Genomic DNA, 27685 nt, shown 5'->3' on the forward strand with positions numbered 1-27685 from the left:
ATTATACCTCCCCAAAAACCCAGTATCTTTCTCTCTGTCTCTCTGTCTGTCTGTCTCTCTCTCTCTATCTCTCTCTCTCTCTCTCTCTCTCTTTCTCTCTCTCTCTCTCTGTATATATATATATATATATATATATATATATATATATACATATATATATATATAGGTAATAGTAATCGTTTCTTATTAAGAAACAAATCAGTTTTTTTACAGGACTGCAAAGAGAAGTGCTCGAGTTAATTGAGACAGGGATACAAAAATTATTCGTTACAGAATAAAAGCATTATATAGTCAAGAGGGAAAAATTAGTCCACGTCATGAATAAATAAAAAAAATAATAAAATAAAATAAAAATTCAAATTGGCCGTAGTAACTAATGTAAACCTCCTATTATATAGAGCACATTTGAGTTCATTTTCAAATGAAAAGTATTGCAACTCCAGAACTCGCGCATCCTATGTACACAAGCATAAGAAGAAAAATAAGAAAACTCTCATGAATGGTCGATTCTGTCGGGAGCCCCTTATTTTAAAGCAAATATTAGCAAATGTCTATTGTGTATTAGGGAATCCCTCGCTACACCGAGGTTGTTTGGGCTGAAAGCTTTTAATAAATTCACTGAAGTGATCCCCTTTTGCAATCATAGGTTTTCCTCCACTTTCTTGAAGGTATATAGAAATAAAAATAAAAATAGAAAATATAAATAAGATTATTTGTCTGCGTTAGGGTTGATTTGAAACCTGAAGGTTTACATTAGTTACTACAGCTAATTTGAATTCCTGTTTTTATTTAATTATTCATGACGTGGACTAGTTTTTCCCTCTTGACTATATAAGCCTGTCATAAGATAAAAAATAATTCTTTTTGCATGTCCTGATGTTTGTTTGTAATTGTTACATTGCGAAGGGGGTCATCACCGGATTGCACTATGATGTGTATGGACTACGGTGGTGAACCCTTGAAACGGCCATAGGTGCTTGTGTGTGTGTTTTGATTTATGTTTTTGACCAGTTGGTTTTATGAACCTTTGTAAGTTTGGTGAGCCTCTGCTCACGGATTTTACCTCTGGAAGTCTGCTGTTTTTATGTGTACTTTGAGGTAAGTACAGGACTTTCTAATATAACTTTAAATGATGTTAAATTATTTTAAAGTTCTTTGTCATTTTAATGTTTTCTCATCAGAAAAAATTATGTTAGTCGATGGATTATTATAGTATTTTATTTTACTTAATTTTATCTTATTCTATTTTGCTTTATTTGTCTATTTTGAATTTTTATTTAGTTTTATTCGAATTGAAATTTTTAAAAAAAATATACATATATTGTGTTATATTTTTAACCCAAATTTGATTTATTTCTATGTTATTAATAGAAAAAAAGAATTTATATTGTGTATTTTATTTTTATTTTTTATATATATTTTCTTATGTATTTTTTTACCGTTTATTGAGGGTACTGCTGTATGTTGAATCGTTGACCCAAAGGTAATGATTTTATTCTGTAACTAATAATTTTTTATACACACACACACACATACACACACACACACACACACACACACACACACACACACACACACACACACACACACACACACACATATATTTATTTATGTACCTATGCATATATATATACATTTATTTATGTACCTATGCATATATATATATATATATTTATTTATGTACCTATACATATATATATATATATATATATATATATATATATATATATATATATATATATATATATATATATATATATATGTGTGTGTGTGTGATTCCCCAATGTAACCTTGTGGATATCGTTGGCTATTTTTTCTTCTTCCGTCTTCCCTTCTTTGGACTTTCATATGTTTCCGACGAAGAGCTCCGCTCGAACCGTCAAATTCTCTTTCTTTCCTTTCCCGAGCGTCCAGTAACACAATCTGTATCACGTCCTCGCGTTGTTGATTTTTGTTGCTTTTTCTTGGCGTAACAAATCCTCGTTTGTCGTATTCAAGGTGCAATTTCATGAAAGAACCTCCTTGAAAGCTTTATCATTATCTGTTATATTTTGTGAGTTTTTATCTATTATTTTTAAGCTTACCTCAGTAAGTCAGTAATTGTACGTATCGAACAGAATCAATGCCACTCTCTATAGTATCACTCTGCGCTGTGCGTTGGTAAAGCGTTAGCAAATCGTCATGTGATTGCTTTTTTTTAAACAAAACCCTAGAAAAATGTATCTTGTGGTCAATTATTGTCCACATTTTATAAACAAATATAAGTTTTGATTTAGCAGACTATAATTAATTACTCCTAAGCGAATGCCTCGAGTGATAAGTGATAGGACTATAAAGATTAGAAAAAAACTATACTTCTCACTGTCCGACCACCGTCGCCCCTCCCCTGTATCAGTAACAAGACTCGGTTCAACTTACCTGTCAATCAAGTTTATTTTCACTTCTTTTCATTTGATTTCAGTTCAATTATTTCTCTATCAATTTCTATATCTATAAAACTGCGTGATGGAATACCTACTGATCTATCTATCTATCTGTCTGTCTCATCTACGCTTCTTTCTATGTATGTGTGTATCTGCTTGCTGTGTTAATATGGACATGCATTTAAACTTAAGAAAGGAAAAAAATTAAACTAACCAAAATGCAATCTGAATAAATCGTGTCCAACATGTCCACATCTTTGGGATAGAAGACGTAAAATAGTGTCATCGAAAACTTATTGCAAAGTATTTCATTTTATGTTAACCATCTATCGATATAATTTTAAAGTCCACCTTGCGATATACTTTCAGTCGACGTATCTATCAATACGGTTAGATAGATACATCGACGGAAAGAAGGTATTGAACATTTTGTACATTAAAACGTGCAAAAGAACCAACCTATTTTGACTGCCTTTGATGATATTTTATCAAACGACATTTGAAGTCATATAACTGCACTCATGTGCACACTCACCTCCTCCTCTCTCTGTCTCTTTCTTTATTTCTTATTTCGTTGTATTTATTCTTGTAACTATTTAAACACATTACAGCAATCCCTTTACCCTAGTTCTCACGCTAACACTTTTCCTCACTCGCTCTCTCTCTCTCTCTCTTTGCATCTACCCTCAACCAATCCCTGCACAGCGTCAGACATATTAGTGTTACAGGTCTAGATTTAATGGAGTTCTATATAAATGGAGACTCCCCCCCCTATGGGATGAAGTTAAAATAATAGACAGAGAACACCACTGGAAAATACGAAAACTAAAAGAAGCAGCACATATGCTAGGACACAACAACCTCCTAAGCAGGCCGAGTGCAAATATCAATAGCATATGGGAACCGGTATTAAGGAAGGATAGGAGAATTTTAGATTTATAAGCCCTAAAATTTACTCCATACTTATCCACGGGCATATGGCGTAGTGGTTAAGAGCGCGGGCTACTAACCCCAAGATTCCGAGTTCGAGTCCAGGCAGTGAACTGGAATAATAACATCGAAAGATACCTTGCGAATGAGAACCCGCACTGGCGTCGATGTAATCGATTTAACTCTCTGTCTGTCCTTGTTTGTCTCCTTTATGTTTAGCCGTTTGTGGGCAATAAAGAAATAAAAATAAATACCAGTTATAATCGAAATATCGGTCCTTGTGCCAAAATATGAAACCAATATAATGCATTAGATTTGTTTGAATTACACATCGTATTAACATAACGAAAAGCGAAGTGTTTTTAAATACGTTTTTGCTGAGTGTACTATTATTGTAGATTAGATTGGAAGTAAGCGTATATTTCGTATTTTAGCCAATGAATATGTGCGTGCTTATTTACGTGCGATATTTGTGTGTGTTTGTGTAAAGCGATGACGTGGGAAGACGATCTTTGGAATTAGTGCGTTGATATGTGTATGTGGGATGTTAACGTGTGCTTGTGTAAATTGATGATGTGGAAAGATATAGTTTAGAACTTATCTGAATACATGTATTGTAATCTACTAGAAGCACATGACAGGATATTAAACAATTTTATATACATTATACCAACCATGTCAACAATACATAAAAACAAATATGCTGATGCACGTATGGCTTTAGGAATAAATTTGCATTTTATAAGCACTCTTTATTTCTATATGCTGTCATCACTGTAGAATATTAATTCATAGCTTCGTTCGCAAAGCCGACCAAAGCTAGACAAAACATAAGTTATGACAAGGAGTAAGAGGGAGGCGGCGGATCGAGAGGGGGAAAATGTGTGATTTTCATCATATCAGTAAAATCAGAACGGGAAGTTATTGCTAATTCAACTAAACCAAAAACACCAATAAATCCATAGATATTCTTTATCTATTGAATGCCTTCTGTATATAGATATATACGTGTGTATGTGGGTGTGTAATGTTCTGTTTTGTAAGAAATAGCGGTATTGTAAAAAAAATGGAAACTAATTTAAAGAAAAGCTATTATTATTCCTACACGCAGAAACGAAGATCATCAAGAGACCAAGAAAACTTTTCTTCAACGTATGGTCTGCAAACTCTCACACACCAACGACTGGAGATATGCATTCGGCTCACTCGTCAATAACCGCTAGGCAAAGAAGCAGGCCTCGACGTGGTCAGACGACGTGCAATAAAATAGCTGCCAAAACCTGCTCAGCCTATATGTTGCTGTATTAAAAAGTGTTGGATGCTCTAGAAACCCTGCCACATGTCTGGACAAAAGAAGGCATCAAATTGATAGAATGGTTGTAACAGCAGAGAGATTACGATTACTTTGCGCAGTTTGTCTGGACTCTTCGTTCTGATTTCAAATCTCATCGAGGCCAATTTTCAGGTTCATTCCCACTGTGTGGCACCTGTTCCAAGTGGCTTCTGTATTACCATGATCGGCCAAAGTTTCGTCAGTAGATTTAGTAGACAAAAACTCAAGGATATCCGTAATATATATATATATATATATATATATATATATATATATATATATATATATATATATATATCAAATGAACCCGAGACAATGTGGTTGGGAAGGAAACTTATTTTCACCCGGTTAAATACAACTAAATAAACAGTGTTTCAAATTCAATAATTTCCAAGAAGGAAGTACATTTTGGATATTATAATCAAGGATACAGTCACGGCTGGAATGTCTTTGATTATAAGCTATCTCAGCCAGACGTAAAATATTACTAACTTCTAGGCGCAGGAGGGACTATGTGGTAAGTAGTTTGCCTACCAACCAAATGGTTCCGAGTTCAGTCCCACTGTGTGACGCCTTGGGCAAGTGTTTTCTACTATATCCCCGGCCCGACCAAAGATTTGTGAGCGGATTTGGTAGACGGAAACTGAAAGAAGCCCGTTGTATATATATATATATATATATATATAATGTGTGTGTGTGTGTTTGTCCCCCACCATCCCTTGACAACCGATGCTGGTATGTTTTACGTCCCCGTAACTTAGCGTTTCGGCAAAAGAGACCAATACAATAAATACTAGGGGTCGATTTGTTCGACTAAAGGCGGTGCTCCAGCGTGGCCGCACTCAAATGGCAGACAAGTAAAAGAATAAAAGAATACGAAAGGAAGTCAACTACAAGAACACTAATCAAAAGAAACCATTTCAAAATAAAAAGCAAAGCACTTCAGAATGTTGAAGTCTTGTTGATCCCTAAATCGTAAAGATTACCAAGGGTTTAGCATCCTAATGAAGACGTTAATGGCATAAGAAGGAAGAAATGGCGATGGGAAAATAAATACAGCATTATTCCATTGGGGAAAGAATACAAAGGAGTATTAAATTATATAAAAATAACTATCAATCATGCACTTAAATAATCAAATAAGATTAATCAGCTTAATTGAAACCAGCAATACGTGACAACTCAAAGGGTATTAGTTGAAATATATATATATATATATATATATATATATATATATATTGCAAACAGAGGGCTAAACATAGAGGAGACAGACAAAGGGATTAAGGCGATTACGTCGAACCGAAAGGATGAAAGGCTAAGTCGACCTCGGCGGAACTGGAACTCAGAATATAACGTCAGACGAAATACCGCTGTGCATTTCGTCCAACGTTCTAATGATTCTGCCAGCTCATCATATATATCTACGGCCTGTCCTTGGGTGTGCGTGTGTTCGTCTGTGCGTGCGCGTGTGTATGTGTCCGTGTGTGAATGTGTGTGTGTGTATGCATGCATGTAGATAGTTATAATCCAAACTGTGTCCTCATTATGTACATCTATTTACTGTAGTACTCCAAAATTGTATGAAGATGTTATAATTGCGTGTGACATGCAGGAGTATTTGATAATACTGGAAAATAGTATTACATATCAAAACAGAAAATTAGAAAAAATATTTGATATTATATAGCGCCATTTCGCAATTCACTCTGCCCGAAAATACACAACTTCGTAAATATAATTTGAACTTGAATACTTTGACCATAAATGAAACCAATCGATTCTCTACTCTTTTAAATAGAACCACACGTAGATAATACATTCGTTATACATACAAGGAAATGAGGGTCACGGTTGGAGCACGTTTGGTCATAGGTTTTTTTCCTTCAGTAACTTCCCTGACCATAATTACCAATTGAAGATATACGAGCTATCTATCACGGATTTGTAATGTCACCACATATTTAATACAAACGAAGAAGAATGGTGGTAATGGACGTTATACTTTGTTATAAGAATATTGTTAATAGGAACAGTAACGGTGCAAAATAACTAGAGATCCCACTAAATTATTGACAACAATGTAGTCGGCATTAATACGTTAACATAGCTGAAATTGTAGGTTAATATTCTACCTAAAATACACAGCATACAATATAAAGTTTTCTTTTTAAAATAAAACATAAAATACAGAGTTTAGCACACAAAATGCAAATTACTCAGCATTTCAGAGATGTAATAGAAATAACAATTATAAAGAACTGTCTTCTAGAAAAAACAATATAAACTCAGAAAATAATTCTAAAAAATCTTATACAAAACTCACAAGCCATAGAATGCTAATGATATACTGGTTTCTTTTTCTATTTGAAATAAGAAACGTAATCAGTTTTACGATCAATACTTTCTAGCAATACTAAGAGATATGTATTTTTTTCATCAACTAGAAATTTAAACTCGACCTGATATTTCGAGCGTCAAAAAATAAAACTGCGAGAAAATTTGTATTGCATAAGAGAAATGTGTTATTTTCTGTGAGGTGTTACAGGGAAAGGAATGAGATATACATTAACATGGTACTACATGATGAAAAACAATTAAGCACGTGCCGTTTGTGAAATTTTATGTTGTTGCTTAAGCTGCAACATATAACTGTTAAATCACACACATATTGCAAATAATAAAAAAAAAAGATCGGGAACGCATTGGTTAATCCAGTTCCCGATACACACTATCTGAAAAGAGACAGGATAGCTATGAGTGGATTATCACTATTTAGAGTATATTTCATGTTCTAAACCAGAACAAAGTCAAAATTCACTGAGATATTATGTTTTTCGTAAATTTACAACTATAATATTATTTCACTATAACAACAATTGTTTGAAATTTTGGCGTCATTGATAGTTATTTTCTCAACACAGAAATGAAGAACAATGGTTATCCACGGCGGAATTTGAACTTAGAAGATAAAAAACCGGAAGAAATGCCGCTAGGAATATTGTTCGATGTGGTAACGATCTCGCTCGCTCACCGACTGACTTCAGAGAAACAATAAAAATATATAAACCATACAATAAAAAATATATAACATACTCGCTAAAATGTAATAAAAACACAGTAAAAAATTCGAAACTTTTGCAGAAAAAGTGCTGTCTTGTCTAAATTCAACCTAGACATAAAAAGGAAGCAAGAATAATAATTACACGCAGGAAAAATGATTTACCATAAATTGCTAATTATGCTTTGTTTTTCAAATAAATAAAAGTAACTCTTTCTAGATCAATACTTCTCTACCATACTTCCAAACTTTGTAGCAACACTTTGAGGTGTTTGTTTTCATAACTTAGTTATAATCACGAACTGTTATTTTCAGCATCAAAATAAAAAGTATTATATAACAAGAAACTATTAGAATTATCTACAAGGGTGTGACAGCCAAACAAATAATAATCATATATTTACCTGTTACCACCAAATAAAATAAAACTAAAAATGTGTTAACGGAAACTTTCTACACTCATGTGTGTTATACTAGTCATAATAGGTGCGTTTTCATGAAACGACACCCGACCCATTTAGAAAAATGACAAGACACTGGAACAATGGATTTCGAGATACATTATTTAAAACGAAATGGCCACAAAGAGAAACCTTTGACATTAGAGTTGGTCAAGGCTGAGAAAAAGGTAAATGATAATAATAATAATAAACGTGGCCTTGTTCTAAACCCGGCAATTAACATTACGAAATAGACTTTAGTATTACAAAACTGCAGAACATTTAGCGAGTGGTTTTCTTCCAAATCTTATCTACTATAAATTAATAAATAAAAGTCCATGACTGACATTCACTTAAATATAATTTTAAAATAGCTTTGTACATGTAATTTTACTGTATCTTCTACCAGTTTATTCCCTATGCCCCCACCCGCCACCTTTTTCTTCTACCACACACGTTTCATGGAATCCTTACTTCCTGCTTCCAATTTTTACCTCATCTTTCTTGGAGCGCGTAGGAGAACATGGAAAATTTTACACATCTCTACACCCTGATTTATAAACTTGTCAAATCCCTCCCAACTGGAACCTAGGTAAAAAAACAAAGCGTTGGATAACGTGTGTGTTGTGTGTATGTGTGTGAACTAAAGACACCGATACAATACGTACCAAGACTTAAAGATTATAGACTTGGGTCGGTTCGTTCGACTATAAAAGTCAAGGAAATGATCCAGCATGGTCGCAGTCTAATGAGTGAAAGAAGTGATAGACAGAAGATATGCTGGCGCTAAAAGAAATTATTTGTTGAAATATTTTGCGACGTGTTACGGTCAAAATGACCTCGTGAAACATAAAAGAAATACTGAGGGTTTTTTAAATATAGGTAACATGTAACTGATAATAAAACTAAGGCGGAGTCAAGTGTAAAAATAGATGCCAGTTCAATTTCCTAATAAGGATAATGGAAAATTCCAGGTTGTAAAGCAAGAAAATTTCAAAGAAATGATTGTAAGGAACTAATGAGTGAGTTTTGAAAATAGGGTGAGAGAGATTTATGGACAGCAATAGAGTGGGAGAGAGAAAGAGAGAGAGACAGAGACAGAAAGAGAAAGAAAGAGAAGAGAGAAAGTGAGGGGGAAAGGGAGACCAATAAAGTAAGCTGTAAAGCGATAAAACGTGAGTTCAAGAGATGTCTATAGCTGAAACAAGGTTAAAGTTTAAATGATCACATGTATATGTATGTATATATACATCCATATATATCTATGCATATATATGTGTGTGTGTGTGTGTGTGTATATACATGTATATATGCATACATACACACTCACACACACACACATCTATATACGTGTTTGTGTGTAAATGTATGCATATATACATATGTATATGTGTATATGTATGCATGTATATGTGTATATGTATGCATGTAGATATGTATATGTATGCATGTATATGTATACGTGTATATATCTAAAGTATATATATATATATTTATATATATATATATATATATATATACACACACACACAGACATATATATGTGCCATGTATGTATGTATTTATTTATCCATTTCTCTAGTTGTTTCAAAGAGATTGATATAAAGAGGTATATGTGATAAATCCGAAAACTGATAAAAAATTTCGGGTATGAAATAAAACCTTGAGCGAGGTTGGTGACGAAGGAATGCGTAGAAGTCATTTACCTTGGGATTATTTTGGAGTAGAAGAAATTAAAACAAATATTTCAGGCTGGTACAAAATATTTGGGAAAATTTAGAAAAATTACCTACATAGATGTGAAGAGATTTATTGAATAGCAAACCATTAGAACGATATATGTATAGAAAATGTGTTTGTATGAGCGAAAACATTACAAGGTTAAAAAAAAAATGTATGAGATTTATGAGAGCAGCTAAATGTTTTCGTAGATATAGAGTTAGATATCGTGATTTACAAAGAGTGAAAGATAAACAGATTGAGAAAACTTGTGCACGAGGAAGGATATAGCGTTACAGAGGTTTTAAGCATTTCCGCTTGGTAGGTGCAAATTTTGCGGAGATATTGAGGAGTTTATTATTCTTAATGACAAAGGAGAGCAATAGTAAAACTAATCAGGAAGATTTTAATTATAACAAGAGATAAAGAACAGTAATTACGGTTGGTAAATTTCAAATACTGTAGGAAATAGAACAGGGTAAACATGTAAATATTGTGTAGCGATAAGATTAAGTATAGCGTAACGTGGTCCATAGTAAGGTAGGTAGATCCATACAATATCATTTCCAGGAGATGCCGACCATACTCCGAGGAATCGCTGTCTATTCTGTTGTCCAATAAGGTCATTAATATTATCAAGATGCCTACATACATATAAATGTACTTTGGCAAAATGTAGTGGGAATGACTTTAAGTGTTAATATAATTTACTTTAAGGTAAGGAGGAATTAAGTTTAGCATTAACCTCCACATTCTTATTAACACCAAGTAACTATTTAACTTGCTATGTGAATGTGTATGTACCAAACCACACGTGTGCTTTGCTTATATCTACGCGGATACTTGTATGAGGGAGTGAACATATGCCTTCCATTTTGCGCCAGGGCATTTATCTATGTATAACCCGAAGAGACACATCTGCACCGGCTGGCGCTCCGGAATCAGTTGTAAAGTATCCCAGCCGTGAGGCATCGATGCTAGATGTATGGAAACAATCGTCGTGATTAATAAAAATTCTCGGTCCTTCCATCTACCGTATATATATATGTGTGTATATATATATATATATATATATATATATATATATTCTCTCTCTGTTTATTTTCTCTTCTTTTTGTTGAAGAGCGTAGGCTCGAAATGTAAAAGAATTTTCTCACTTTCCCGAGCGTCAAACTAATACACTTATTTGTTTATGCATCATATATAATAATGATAATATATTAGTGTATATTAAATGCATTATAATACAGGTGGCTGTAGCAATTAAAACCCAAAAGGTAAAATTAATGAATGAGATTGCAAAATAGCATCTGCAATTGCTAGAAATGAAAGTCAAAAATTAGCTCAAACAACCACACAAAAGAACTAACCTCATGAAATATTCGGGATTGTGAGCAGCAATCCAAAACGTCTTTCTTTGAGATAAACTCACAGAATGAATTAATTTGATAAAACCTTTTCAGAATATCATCATAAGAGAAAATCATTGGCAATGAAACATTTCAGTTACGTAAGGAATATTTTGTATTGTATCTTTTCAGTTTGTATAAATCGTGCCAGCGGCTTTAGTATTCATATGGAATGCTGACAGCGTCATAGCTTCGATTGCTCCAACTAGGGAAGATCAATAACGAAAGTTATGCAATATTTGACAATGCAATCAGGTTATAAGTAATTTTGTTTTGTTAATAAAACGCACAGAAGATGATACAACTAAATCTTCCATGGACAAACTCTGCTGTTGTGTTTCTCCTGATGTATATGTATGATCTATTCAAATTAAGAAACCAAACAAATGACATCCGCACAATAATACGAGTGCTGACATCTATTTTACTTTTGCGATATACAAAAGTACGTAGTAGTAGTAGTAGTAGGAGGCGGATGTGCAGCAGCAGCTGCAACAGTGCATCGCTGCATCCACAATTTGTTGGTAATTCCTATTACTCTTGGCTGACGATGTCTCTGCACCACACAAGCGATGCTCCAACAACCGATGGGTCTCTTTTAAGTAGTCCTTGCTGGTGAGGGATGTACGATATCGAGGGATGCAAGTCGTCTTAACTTTTAATTAGTAAGTATTTTATAGAACAGTCCTTCAGAATAAAAAAAAAGCATTATGGTAAATCAACCCAGATAGTCTCGAAAACATGCACATAAGAAGTGCAATTTGTGTCTTAAGGCACTCTATCATTTTCTCCAATCACGAGGGTACCGAGACTTAAAAATAATTGTTAATGGAATTACGGGTAGTAAAGGGACTCATAAATATTATTATCTGGTTTCTATAACGTATAATTGCCAGAGGTCTCAACATGACTCCTGAACGGGGTAGTGCTCCCTTACAAGGTTCAAAGCCTGCAATTTTGAGAGGAAAGCGAAGTCTATAATGTGTACCCCGGTACTTGACTGATACTTATTCTATCCACGCAGAAGGGATAAAAGACAAGGTTTGCCTGGGTAGGATTTGAACTGAGAGCGTGAAAAGACGGAAGAAATGCCAGTAACCATTTTGACCAACATGCAAATGTCTGTGCCAGCTTACCGCCTGTGCCGGTTAAACTGCTTTATTATGTTACACTTGTTTCTGTTCTGAGTTCAAATCTTGTTGTAATCCACTTTGTAATTAATAGATACAACAATAATCCGATTGAACTGACTCTACTCCTTTCAAAGGATCTATAATTTTAAGCAACGAAATACACAAAAGAAACATCTTAATGACATTGGAATTTCCAGGGACGATGCCAGTCAATATTTATAACGAGAAGTGTGGTGTTTGGTTAGAATTATTACAGCATCAGACGACATGCTGTGTTGAAATGAAATGATCTTAAAAATATGTGCTTGCTTTGTAATTAACTACTCCGCCCCAAATGGCTGTGACCCCTGATTTCTCTTTAACTTTTTAGATCATTTGTAATGACCTCGAGATCGACTTTGCCTTTGATCCTTCGCTGTTCGTTTCAAGCAATGGCGTCGATTTAATCGAATATAGTCTCCATCCACAGAAACATTCATGGCTTTGCTAATGTTAGAAATCGATGTTGATAATAAGAAAGAGGAGAATAAGGGATGGAAATGTAAAGAGGAAACGGTTATTCCTTCTTCGGGTTTCGAACAAAATGCCATGCAATATTTCTTAGGTTAGCTTTTTTTTTTTACGTTTCGAGCTCGAATGCCACCGAATTCAACTTCGCTCTTCATCTTCTCAAGGGTCGATAAAATAAAGTATCAGTCAAGTACTGGAGTTATAAATATTAACTGGCTCTTCTCCGTGACGAGCCTGCTGTCTTGAATCTATTATTTTAACCTTTTATTTCCCTCCTGTTCTCCTAAATAACTTTTGTACTACAATTTGATTGTTGTACTAACGGCCGTAAGATCTACAAAAAAGGAAATATTCTTTTCTGCTCTAGGCACAAGCGTGGGAGGGGATCAGTCGATTAAATCGATCCCAGTACATAACTAGTACTTAGGCAAAGTTGACTTCGGCGGAATTTGACCTCAGAACATAAAGACAGACGAAACACTGCTAAGCATTTCCACCCGGCGTGCTAAAGTTTCTGCCAGCTCACCGCCTTACAAGAAAGAATATTATTGTAGTGCGAGAATATTGTCGAACGGATATGTTTCATTCGGTAACAGATACACTCTGTGAACACGAAATGGATTACATACATTCTTTGTTGTTTTAATGAACAATGCAACCTAAATTTTACGTATTCGTAATATTTATATTGAAAAGGAATTAATAAATAGGAAGTTTACGTAAAAATTAATCCATTATTTTTAACACTGTACCATTAAAACTTGAAACGCTGGCACAACTTTTACTGTTGTCCGAAAACTCAAAGTTATAAATATACTGTACTTAAATCAGAAGCAAAAACAAAACGAAATAAAACAGCAGCTGTTAGCGATTTGATCATAAAATTAACAGCGTCTGTTTAACGTAAATAGGGTAGAATTAGAAAAGAAGAAAATGATATTACAACTACATAATACTCAAAATGTTTGTACGAAACTATATATTTGAAAGGTAAAAAAGAAACAATAATAAAAGTGGAAAGAATTGGGAGAAAATAATGTTGCATCCGATGTATGTAATTTCTTTAGTTTGCTTATAGCAATGAAGAAAATTGATCAGGTTAAAAATAAAAGAATGACAAGGAAAGTAATTTAAAATAAAGGAAATGTAATGAAAAACAAAAAGTTGAATTATAAGCTGATATCTATATGGTCTTGTGTTGTTATAACATTTTATATTGTGATGTTGCAGTTGTTATTGTTGCTTAAAATTCTTATGTTCACGTCGACCTAGTAGACTTGTGAATAAAGACATTCAAGCCATGATCATCTCAACTCTCGTTCTAAGCCGTTGTGTGTCTGCAACATCCAACATGCTTCTTTGAAGTGTGAATTCTAAAATTTCAAAGAAATCTCTGAGGGGCATCGAAGTCTTTGGAGGGTTGCCTTGTTCGTGGTGATCGGGTTTGGGGAGAAATATGTGTAGTATATAGCACTTCTATTAGAAGTAAAAAAGACAACAACATAGAAGTTCTGAAATAAAAGATAAGACAAATATAAATTTTATTTTAATAACTGGCATTGCTGCTACCACACACACATGCATACATAGATACAAACACACACATGCATGCTCCCCCCCCCCACACACACACACACAAAAGGAAAGATGGAAAGAAAAAAACAAATGGACAGTATTTTATCCAAAAGTTTTCGCATTTCTGTCTACTATCTGTAACGTCTCATGCGGTGCATTCCTTTGTTGCTATTTGTGCCAATTATTGTTTGTCCGCTTCGGTTATCCCTCCACAATTCCAGCCCTATTCACCCGTGAGTATGCAGTCGGGTGGCACAGCTCTGTGTGCATCATCGCCGCACCAGTTGCGTTGCTTTGCCTTGTCACACAGACTCAGCAATCTGTCGTGCAGGTGAATCGAACGCGAGGAGCTTAGATTTTGCTGAGAACCATCCACCCAGCTTGCGGTTTCGCGTCAATTTGCCTGTCGTTTCGGCCGGCACAGTTCCGGAGAGTAGTCTCTGACGAGTGTCTGAGACGGCCGATATGTTCACTTCGATATATATACATATCTGTGTGTGTGTGTGAAATTTTATGGTTTTTGTATTCGAACCTACGTGACAGCTATTGAAAGATTTGAATTCAGATTAGTTAAGGAAACATTCGTAGCTTATACGAAAGCTAGGCTGAGCCATTTGAAAAATATCTTCGACCTGATAACACGATACAAAGAATTCCCTCGTCATAATGAAAACAGCTTACACATCCAGTTGTAGCTGAATGAAATATATTCAATAAAATGTGAGCAGTTACTGTGGTTTAAATTATATAAAAACTGAAATATGGGTTTTAGTAACAAATATGATCAAAGGAATAATTCCAGAAATACAGAATTACAACAGTGATAGCAACAACAGAAAAATAGTCGCTTACAGAATAATGAGCAAGCGATAGGCTACATCAGTTTTTTTTATTTATTTTTTTTTTTTTTTAATTACTTTCGGAAATAAAAGATCATAAAATGAATGACGCGTGTGAGTCGTTTGGAAAATATATAGCATCGTTTGCGAAAAAATGTATATTTGCCTTGAATCAAAATGGAGAACGTGTCAAGAAAGAAGAATATCAAACACGTTAAATTGATGTTATATCGCTTCAAACAATGGTTGGAAGTGGACAATTATTCATACAGCAATCAATTATTCAGTCTCTGATCCATATTCAGTGACCAACACATTTTTCTTTCATGAAAATATAAGGATTTCAAATATGAAATATGTCTTCTAATGATATATAAGCTGCGTCACTTATTCGCTGTGTTAGTATTCTTGTTTTAGCCCGAGGCAAGCGTTGACTGGGAAAACTTCTCAATAAAATCCCTTTCAGCCTGATCAGCCTGTCGTCGCAACGATAGTCCTTTTATCTTCAGTAATTGGATTGCGGCCATGCTGGAGCACCACCTTCAAAGATTTACTCGTACAAATCACCTAGAGTGTATTAAGGCTGGTACTTATTCTATCGGTCAGTTTTGCTGAATCCCTACGTTACGAAGGACGTGAACATACGAACACAGATACTAAGGCACAAGCTTACACAGACACACTGAAAATACATACACACACGGATATGATATGATATGATATGATATGATATGATATGATATGATATGATATGATATGATATGATATGATATGATATGATATGATATGATATGATATGATATGATATGAAATGATATGAAATGAAATGAAATGAAATGAAATGAAATGAAATGATATGAAATGATATGATATGATATGATATGATATGATATGATATGATATGATATGATATGATATGATATGATATGATATGATATGATATGATATGATATGATATGATATGATATGATATGATATGATATGATATGATATGATATGATATGATATGATATGATATGATATGATATGATATGATATGATATGATATGATATGATATGATATGATATGATATGATATGATATGATATGATATGATATGATATGATATGATATGATATGATATGATATGATATGATATGATATGATATGATATGATATGATATGATATGATATGATATGATATGATATGATATGATATGATATGATATGATATGATATGATATGATATGATATGATATGATATGATATGATATGATATGATATGATATGATATGATATGATATGATATGATATGATATGATATGATATGATATGATATGATATGATATGATATGATATGATATGATATGATATGATATGATATGATATGATATGATATGATATGATATGATATGATATGATATGATATGATATGATATGATATGATATGATATGATATGATATGATATGATATGATATGATATGATATGATATGATATGATATGATATGATATGATATGATATGATATGATATGATATGATATGATATGATATGATATGATATGATATGATATGATATGATATGATATGATATGATATGATATGATATGATATGATATGATATGATATGATATGATATGATATGATATGATATGATATGATATGATATGATATGATATGATATGATATGATATGATATGATATGATATGATATGATATGATATGATATGATATGATATGATATGATATGATATGATATGATATGATATGATATGATATGATATGATATGATATGATATGATATGATATGATATGATATGATATGATATGATATGATATGATATGATATGATATGATATGATATGATATGATATGATATGATATGATATGATATGATATGATATGATATGATATGATATGATATGATATGATATGATATGATATGATATGATATGATATGATATGATATGATATGATATGATATGATATGATATGATATGATATGATATGATATGATATGATATGATATGATATGATATGATATGATATGATATGATATGATATGATATGATATGATATGATATGATATGATATGATATGATATGATATGATATGATATGATATGATATGATATGATATGATATGATATGATATGATATGATATGATATGATATGATATGATATGATATGATATGATATGATATGATATGATATGATATGATATGATATGATATGATATGATATGATATGATATGATATGATATGATATGATATGATATGATATGATATGATATGATATGATATGATATGATATGATATGATATGATATGATATGATATGATATGATATGATATGATATGATATGATATGATATGATATGATATGATATGATATGATATGATATGATATGATATGATATGATATGATATGATATGATATGATATGATATGATATGATATGATATGATATGATATGATATGATATGATATGATATGATATGATATGATATGATATGATATGATATGATATGATATGATATGATATGATATGATATGATATGATATGATATGATATGATATGATATGATATGATATGATATGATATGATATGATATGATATGATATGATATGATATGATATGATATGATATGATATGATATGATATGATATGATATGATATGATATGATATGATATGATATGATATGATATGATATGATATGATATGATATGATATGATATGATATGATATGATATGATATGATATGATATGATATGATATGATATGATATGATATGATATGATATGATATGATATGATATGATATGATATGATATGATATGATATGATATGATATGATATGATATGATATGATATGATATGATATGATATGATATGATATGATATGATATGATATGATATGATATGATATGATATGATATGATATGATATGATATGATATGATATGATATGATATGATATGATATGATATGATATGATATGATATGATATGATATGATATGATATGATATGATATGATATGATATGATATGATATGATATGATATGATATGATATGATATGATATGATATGATATGATATGATATGATATGATATGATATGATATGATATGATATGATATGATATGATATGATATGATATGATATGATATGATATGATATGATATGATATGATATGATATGATATGATATGATATGATATGATATGATATGATATGATATGATATGATATGATATGATATGATATGATATGATATGATATGATATGATATGATATGATATGATATGATATGATATGATATGATATGATATGATATGATATGATATGATATGATATGATATGATATGATATGATATGATATGATATGATATGATATGATATGATATGATATGATATGATATGATATGATATGATATGATATGATATGATATGATATGATATGATATGATATGATATGATATGATATGATATGATATGATATGATATGATATGATATGATATGATATGATATGATATGATATGATATGATATGATATGATATGATATGATATGATATGATATGATATGATATGATATGATATGATATGATATGATATGATATGATATGATATGATATGATATGATATGATATGATATGATATGATATGATATGATATGATATGATATGATATGATATGATATGATATGATATGATATGATATGATATGATATGATATGATATGATATGATATGATATGATATGATATGATATGATATGATATGATATGATATGATATGATATGATATGATATGATATGATATGATATGATATGATATGATATGATATGATATGATATGATATGATATGATATGATATGATATGATATGATATGATATGATATGATATGATATGATATGATATGATATGATATGATATGATATGATATGATATGATATGATATGATATGATATGATATGATATGATATGATATGATATGATATGATATGATATGATATGATATGATATGATATGATATGATATGATATGATATGATATGATATGATATGATATGATATGATATGATATGATATGATATGATATGATATGATATGATATGATATGATATGATATGATATGATATGATATGATATGATATGATATGATATGATATGATATGATATGATATGATATGATATGATATGATATGATATGATATGATATGATATGATATGATATGATATGATATGATATGATATGATATGATATGATATGATATGATATGATATGATATGATATGATATGATATGATATGATATGATATGATATGATATGATATGATATGATATGATATGATATGATATGATATGATATGATATGATATGATATGATATGATATGATATGATATGATATGATATGATATGATATGATATGATATGATATGATATGATATGATATGATATGATATGATATGATATGATATGATATGATATGATATGATATGATATGATATGATATGATATGATATGATATGATATGATATGATATGATATGATATGATATGATATGATATGATATGATATGATATGATATGATATGATATGATATGATATGATATGATATGATATGATATGATATGATATGATATGATATGATATGATATGATATGATATGATATGATATGATATGATATGATATGATATGATATGATATGATATGATATGATATGATATGATATGATATGATATGATATGATATGATATGATATGATATGATATGATATGATATGATATGATATGATATGATATGATATGATATGATATGATATGATATGATATGATATGATATGATATGATATGATATGATATGATATGATATGATATGATATGATACATAGGAGGGATAACAGATAGATAAATACGTAGATAGATAGGTAGATATAACAAATTAAGCAGGATTTAGCTACCCAAGCAGTGCCCTGAGTCCTCTCACCTGCAAACACCGGTCAACAGAGTTCCTTAAAGGAAACCCTTTCTATAGAAACTAAAATTCCAGAGATAATTTATTAGTCGAGGCGTAAAAATAACATTTAGTCCAAGAGAGGTGATTGTGTTACACGTCTCCACCACCATCGCCATTTTTGAACCTGCATATATATATATATATATACATACACACACATGTGTGTATATATATATAATGCATATATATATATATGAATGTATATGTATATCATATATATATGAGTGTATACATAGTATACGAATGCACAGATAGATATGGACAGATAAATATATATGTTTATGTTTATATGTATATGTTTGTTTATATGTATATGTTTATATTTATATGTATATGTTTATATGTATATGTTTATATATATATGTATATGTTTATATATATATATGTTTATATATATATGTTTATATATATATATGTTTATATATATATATGTTTATATATATATGTTTATATATATATGTTTATATATATATGTTTATATATATATGTTTATATATATATGTTTATATATATATGTTTATATATATGTTTATATATATATGTTTATATATATATGTTTATATATATATGTTTATATATATATGTTTATATATATATATGTTTATATATATATGTTTATATATATATATGTTTATATATATATGTTTATATATATGTTTATATATATATGTTTATATATATATGTTTATATATATATGTTTATATATATATGTTTATATATATATGTTTATATATATATGTTTATATATATATGTTTATATATATATGTTTATATATATATATGTTTATATATATATGTTTATATATATATATGTTTATATATATATATGTTTATATATATATGTTTATATATATATGTTTATATATATGTTTATATATATGTTTATATATATGTTTATATATATATGTTTATATATATATGTTTATATATATATGTTTATATATATATATGTTTATATATATATGTATATGTTTATGTTTATATATATATATGTTTATATATATATATGTTTATATATATATATGTTTATATATATATATATTTATATATATATATATATATTTATATATATATATATGTTTATATATATATATGTTTATATATATATGTTTATATATATATATGTTTATATATATATATGTTTATATATATATATGTTTATATATATATATGTTTATATATATATATGTTTATATATATATATGTTTATATATTATATATGTTTATATATATATATGTTTATATATATATATATGTTTATATATATATATATGTTTATATATATATATGTTTATATATATATATATGTTATATATATATATATGTTTATATATATATATATGTTTATATATATATATGTTTATATATATATATGTTTATATATATATATGTTTATATATATATATGTTTATATATATATATGTTTATATATATATATGTTTATATTATATATATGTTTATATATATATATGTTTATATATATATATGTTTATATATATATGTTTATATATATATATGTTTATATATATTATATATGTTTATATATATATATATGTTTATATATATATATATGTTATATATATATATATGTATATATATATATATATGTTTATATATATATATATGTTTATATATATATATGTTTATATTATATATATGTTTATATATATATGTTTATATATATATATGTTTATATATATATATATGTTTATATATATATATGTTTATATATATATATGTTTATATATATATATGTTTATATATATATATATGTTTATATATATATATGTTTATATATATATATATGTTTTATATATATATATGTTTATATATATATATATGTTTATATATATATATATGTTTATATATATATACGTTTATATATATATATGTTATATATATATATATGTTTATATATATATATATGTTTATATATATATATATGTTTATATATATATATATGTTTATATATATATATATGTTTATATATATATATGTTTATATATATATATATGTTTATATATATATATATGTTTATATATATATATATGTTTATATATATATATATGTTTATATATATATATATGTTTATATATATATATATTTGTTTATATATATATATATATATGTTTATATATATATATGTTTATATATATATATATATGTTTATATATATATATGTTTATATATATATATGTTTATATATATATGTTTATATATATATGTTTATATATATATATGTTTATATATATATATGTTTATATATATATATGTTTATATATATATATGTTTATATATATATATGTCTATATATATATATGTCTATATATATATATGTCTATATATATATGTCTATATATATATGTCTATATATATATATGTCTATATATATATATGTCTATATATATATATGTTTATATATATATATGTTTATATATATATATATGTTTATATATATATGTTTATATATATATGTTTATATATATATGTTTATATATATATGTTTATATATATATGTTTATATATATATGTTTATATATATATGTTTATATATATATGTTTATATATATATGTTTATATATATATATGTATATGTTTACATTTATATGTATATGTTTATATATATATATGTTTATATATATATATGTTTATATATATATATGTTTATATATATATATGTTTATATATATATATGTTTATATATATATATATGTTTATATATATATATATATGTTTATATATATATATGTTTATATATATATATGTTTATATATATATATGTTTATATATATATATGTATATGTTTATATATATATATGTATATGTTTATATATATATATATGTATATGTTTATATATATATATATATGTATATGTTTATATATATATATATATGTATATGTTTATATATATATATATATGTATATGTTTATATATATATATATATGTATATGTTTATATATATATATATATGTATATGTTTATATATATATATATATGTATATGTTTATATATATATATATATGTATATGTTTATATATATATATATATGTATATGTTTATATATGTATATGTTTATATATGTATATGTTTATATATGTATATGTTTATATATGTATATGTTTATATGTATATGTTTATATGTATATATATGTATATGTTTATATGTATATATATGTATATGTTTATATGTATATATATGTATATGTTTATATGTATATATATGTATATGTTTATATGTATATATATGTATATGTTTATATGTATATGTTTATATGTATATATATGTATATGTTTATATGTATATATATGTATATATTTATATGTATATATATGTATATGTTTATATGTATATATATGTATATGTTTATATGTATATATATGTATATGTTTATATGTATATATATGTATATGTTTATATGTATATATATGTATATGTTTATATGTATATATATGTATATGTTGTATGTATATGTTTATATGTATATGTTGTATATATATGTTTATATGTATATGTTGTATATATATGTATATGTTTATATGTATATGTTGTATATATATGTATATGTTTATATGTATATGTTGTATATATATGTATATGTTTATATGTATATATATGTATATGTTTATATGTATATGTTGTATATATATGTATATGTTTATATGTATATGTTGTATATATATGTATATGTTTATATGTATATGTTGTATATATATGTATATGTTTATATGTATATGTTGTATATATATGTATATGTTTATATGTATATGTTGTATATATATGTATATGTTTATATGTATATGTTGTATATATATGTATATGCTTATATGTATATGTTGTATATATATGTATATGCTTATATGTATATGTTGTATATATATGTATATGTTTATATGTATATGTTGTATATATATGTATATGTTTATATGTATATGTTATATATATATGGATGTATGTTCATATATATAAGCACGCATGTATTTTCGCACACATACATGCACTCATATTTATGAGCGCAGAGCTATATTGATGCTTTGCTGAAGATCTGTTTCGATGACGGTAATAATCATAGCGCAATTGTGTTGCTACCAATTCTATTAGAAGCACCATAAAATACCCTTAAATTCTATGAACCCAAGGGGGGGGGATATGATTCTTCTCCGCTTGATGTTACCGAATTCGACGCTCAGTTCTGGCTTTGTTATTTCCTCGCAATAGGAAACAATTACCATCGTTTGTCAAGTTCAGAGTATTTCCATTCATGAGTTTTCTTTACTCACGTCGTGTTTATAACGTTTGCATATGCATAAAGATTAATGAAAACCGTCCGACTGTGTTTTTCGTGTGGACAAGTGTGTGTTAAAGAAAATTTGACTTGGCATATTTCTAATCATCGTACACCAAATATATACTACTTTAGTCGATTTATTCTTTTGTTTGCTCACTTGTTTTCTCTTTAGCTGCAAACAAACGCTGTTAAATAGTGCGTGCTGAAGGTAGTTTCAATAGCTGCGTAGAAATGAACACTGTGTAGAAATAATTTTTCATTCGCTGCTGAATCTCATCGCAAATATTCATTCCCTTGACTATTATAACATTACGAAAGGATTTCACTGGTTGGAGATTTTCAGGCACCAATCTGGCTGTATTCCATTCAGCAAATTCTATTCAGTTATCAATTGAGTTGTTGGATTTTTAAGGATTTATTCATGTTTGTTTATCTGGACATATAATTTTAGCAATCTCAGTTTGATATTAATTGCGTTTCTTCCATAATTCGCTAACTAATTATCTTAAAGGAAGCTTTACAAATAGAATCACGGCTAGAATATGTCAAGCAATAAAATGTCAATATTTGGGAATTGCTGGAATAGAATATAAAATGTTAAATTCTTAAATAGTGCTTGTTTAATGGCATCGCTATCGAATTCAAGGAGTGTAATTTTACGCCTGTGGTCTTATGAGCGTATGTATGTATGTATGTATGTATGTATGTATGTATGTATGCATGGATACATGTATGCAGATATGTATGTGTGTGTGTATTGTATATATGTGTGGAAGTGAGTGAATGCTGCGGCTCAACTAAATGTATAAGTTGATGTATGTGAGTTTGTGTGTTTGAGTGCGTGTGTCCGTGGTGGTTCACAGAATTTGTGTACGTGTGTGAGTGCGTGCGTGTGTATATGTGTGTTTGTGTGTGCGTTTGTATATGTGTGTGAATTTGTGTACGTGTATTTATAAATACACGTACATAAACGCACACACACATATACAAACGGACACACAAACACACACATATACACACGCACGCACTCACACATATACATGTGATAGAAATTGCATGTTCACGTGAACAATAATCTGTGTATTAACAAGAATATTTCAATCGTTGGCGTGGAAGCTCAGTCGGCATTTGAGCGAGTTATTAATTAAATAACTCTTGAAATTACGTCCTAATATTTATCTATCTTAAGCCATTCGCCCATTTCTTTCTCCAAAAATCTCGACTTCTGCCTCACGGATAAATTTTCATGCAGTTCACAGAAGCAGATACTGTGGAAATGTCAAATTCCTTTGAAATCAAAAACCAAACCTATTTATAATTAGAGAAATAATCGTATGCAAATCACTTTCGTTTTATTGGCAATGTAATCGCCCAACAAACAATGAATATAATATGTGTGTGTATGTATTTGGTTCAAGCCATGTTTGTTGGCTTACTGCTGTTTTTCCATCTGAAATCAATGTTTATTATGAGAATAATGTTTAATATCATTTATATTAGACACTTTAGATGTGAATTTATTAATATATGCACACACACACACACATTTATACACTGCATTATGGTTATATATTGTAGTGAAAACATTATCTCTTAGAAATGAATGAAAAGCTATTTTTCACCATTAAATGAATATTGGTTGGGAAGAGATAGCACCATATCTTTGGTCGATGTTGACTCAAATATATTGCTATAATGAAGAGAGAAAAATAAAAGCCACTCTAGTTATTTAATATCTTTTTATGTCATTTTATTTCTTTTCGTCTTTTTTCTCCTAAATTCTAATAATCAGTCGACATATTCAATGCATATCGACCTATTGATGAATAGAAATTGTTCTGGTGAAAATATTACAATAATTGCTTTTTGTCTTGGCACGACGACTAACATACAGTCGATTAAAAGACCACAGGTAAATTACTGGTATTTCTCTTTATCCATTGGTCAATAGTATTTGTTTGGCAGAAATAGAAATAATTGCTTTTTGACGGAGCAAAAGACTAATATTTCAGGAATATGGTTGATTAAATGGATACAATATATTACTAGTTGTTATTTTATCAACCAAGGCTTCATTGGCAACACTCGGAATCGGAAACGAAATACATCGAAGCAATGAAGCAAAAACTATAAAATCTTGTTGTCTGTCGCTTATCGTCTGTCAAGAAACATATAAACGAAAGAAAACTTATAAACGGACTATTAGGAGAAAGAAGAGAGAAAGTATATTGAATATTAATTGCTATGTTGAAATATCCTTTCTATAAAAAGCATGCATTGATACTTAAGTAGATTTGTTAACTATTATGGAGAAACAATCGTGTTTGGTCCATATGTATGCATTTAACTAAACTTTATCTTCCAGCTAAAATGCGATGAATTTCCATACAATAAAAATTATATATCTACGCTCGTAAACTCTCGAATGATTTTCCATGAAAAGAGAATTCACACGTTACACACTTCGAAATATCGCCTCCTAATTAGTAGGCTTAATGCAATTATACAATGTATGATATTCAGTTTAACAAATCTATAATTTTCGTTCGTATTTGATAAACAGTGAACTTGTCAGGTCAGAAGGAAACGTCGGTAAACATATTGGCAGTGAATGCTTCAGACGATAAATACTCTTGAAAATAGTTGAAATCACCGTTTTACTATGAAATGAATAGAAATATTGAATTTAGAAAACAAGATATACCACGTATATGGATATCAAAGTTTGTTCTTATATAGGGGTGCGGGCTACTGGATGGTAGGAAAAGGATACGGAGGGCCCTTGATGTAAACATTATTTTCTAGACCTTTATCAAAATAGGAGATGCTCAGGCAATTGGAAATAGAAACGAGGGAAAAAATGTCTCCAACCGCCCTGAAAGAGTTGATTTATTATTAGATGCATTATAGCCAAAAGAATCCACTTTTTCATTTCTTTTTTTTTTTTTGTAATTTCAGCTCAGACCTGCAGCCATGCTGGAGTACCGCACTTTTGTCGCCATCCTGTTAATGTGCACTTGGAAAGAGGTA

The 27685-nt window shown here is 28.7% G+C and overlaps 1 long non-coding RNA gene across 1 annotated transcript; it reads left to right on the plus strand.

Annotated features, from left to right (window-relative positions):
- The first annotated feature begins 865 nt into the window (after positions 1-865).
- LOC149132107 (uncharacterized) lies at positions 866-27685 on the plus strand. Its single transcript, XR_016244887.1, has 2 exons — positions 866-1098; positions 27614-27685. It is a non-coding gene; the product is annotated as an uncharacterized LOC149132107 (long non-coding RNA).

Source organism: Octopus bimaculoides, chromosome 18, assembly GCF_046866305.1.
Source record: "Octopus bimaculoides isolate indiv1 chromosome 18, ASM4686630v1, whole genome shotgun sequence".
Lineage (NCBI taxonomy): Eukaryota > Metazoa > Mollusca > Cephalopoda > Octopoda > Octopodidae > Octopus > Octopus bimaculoides.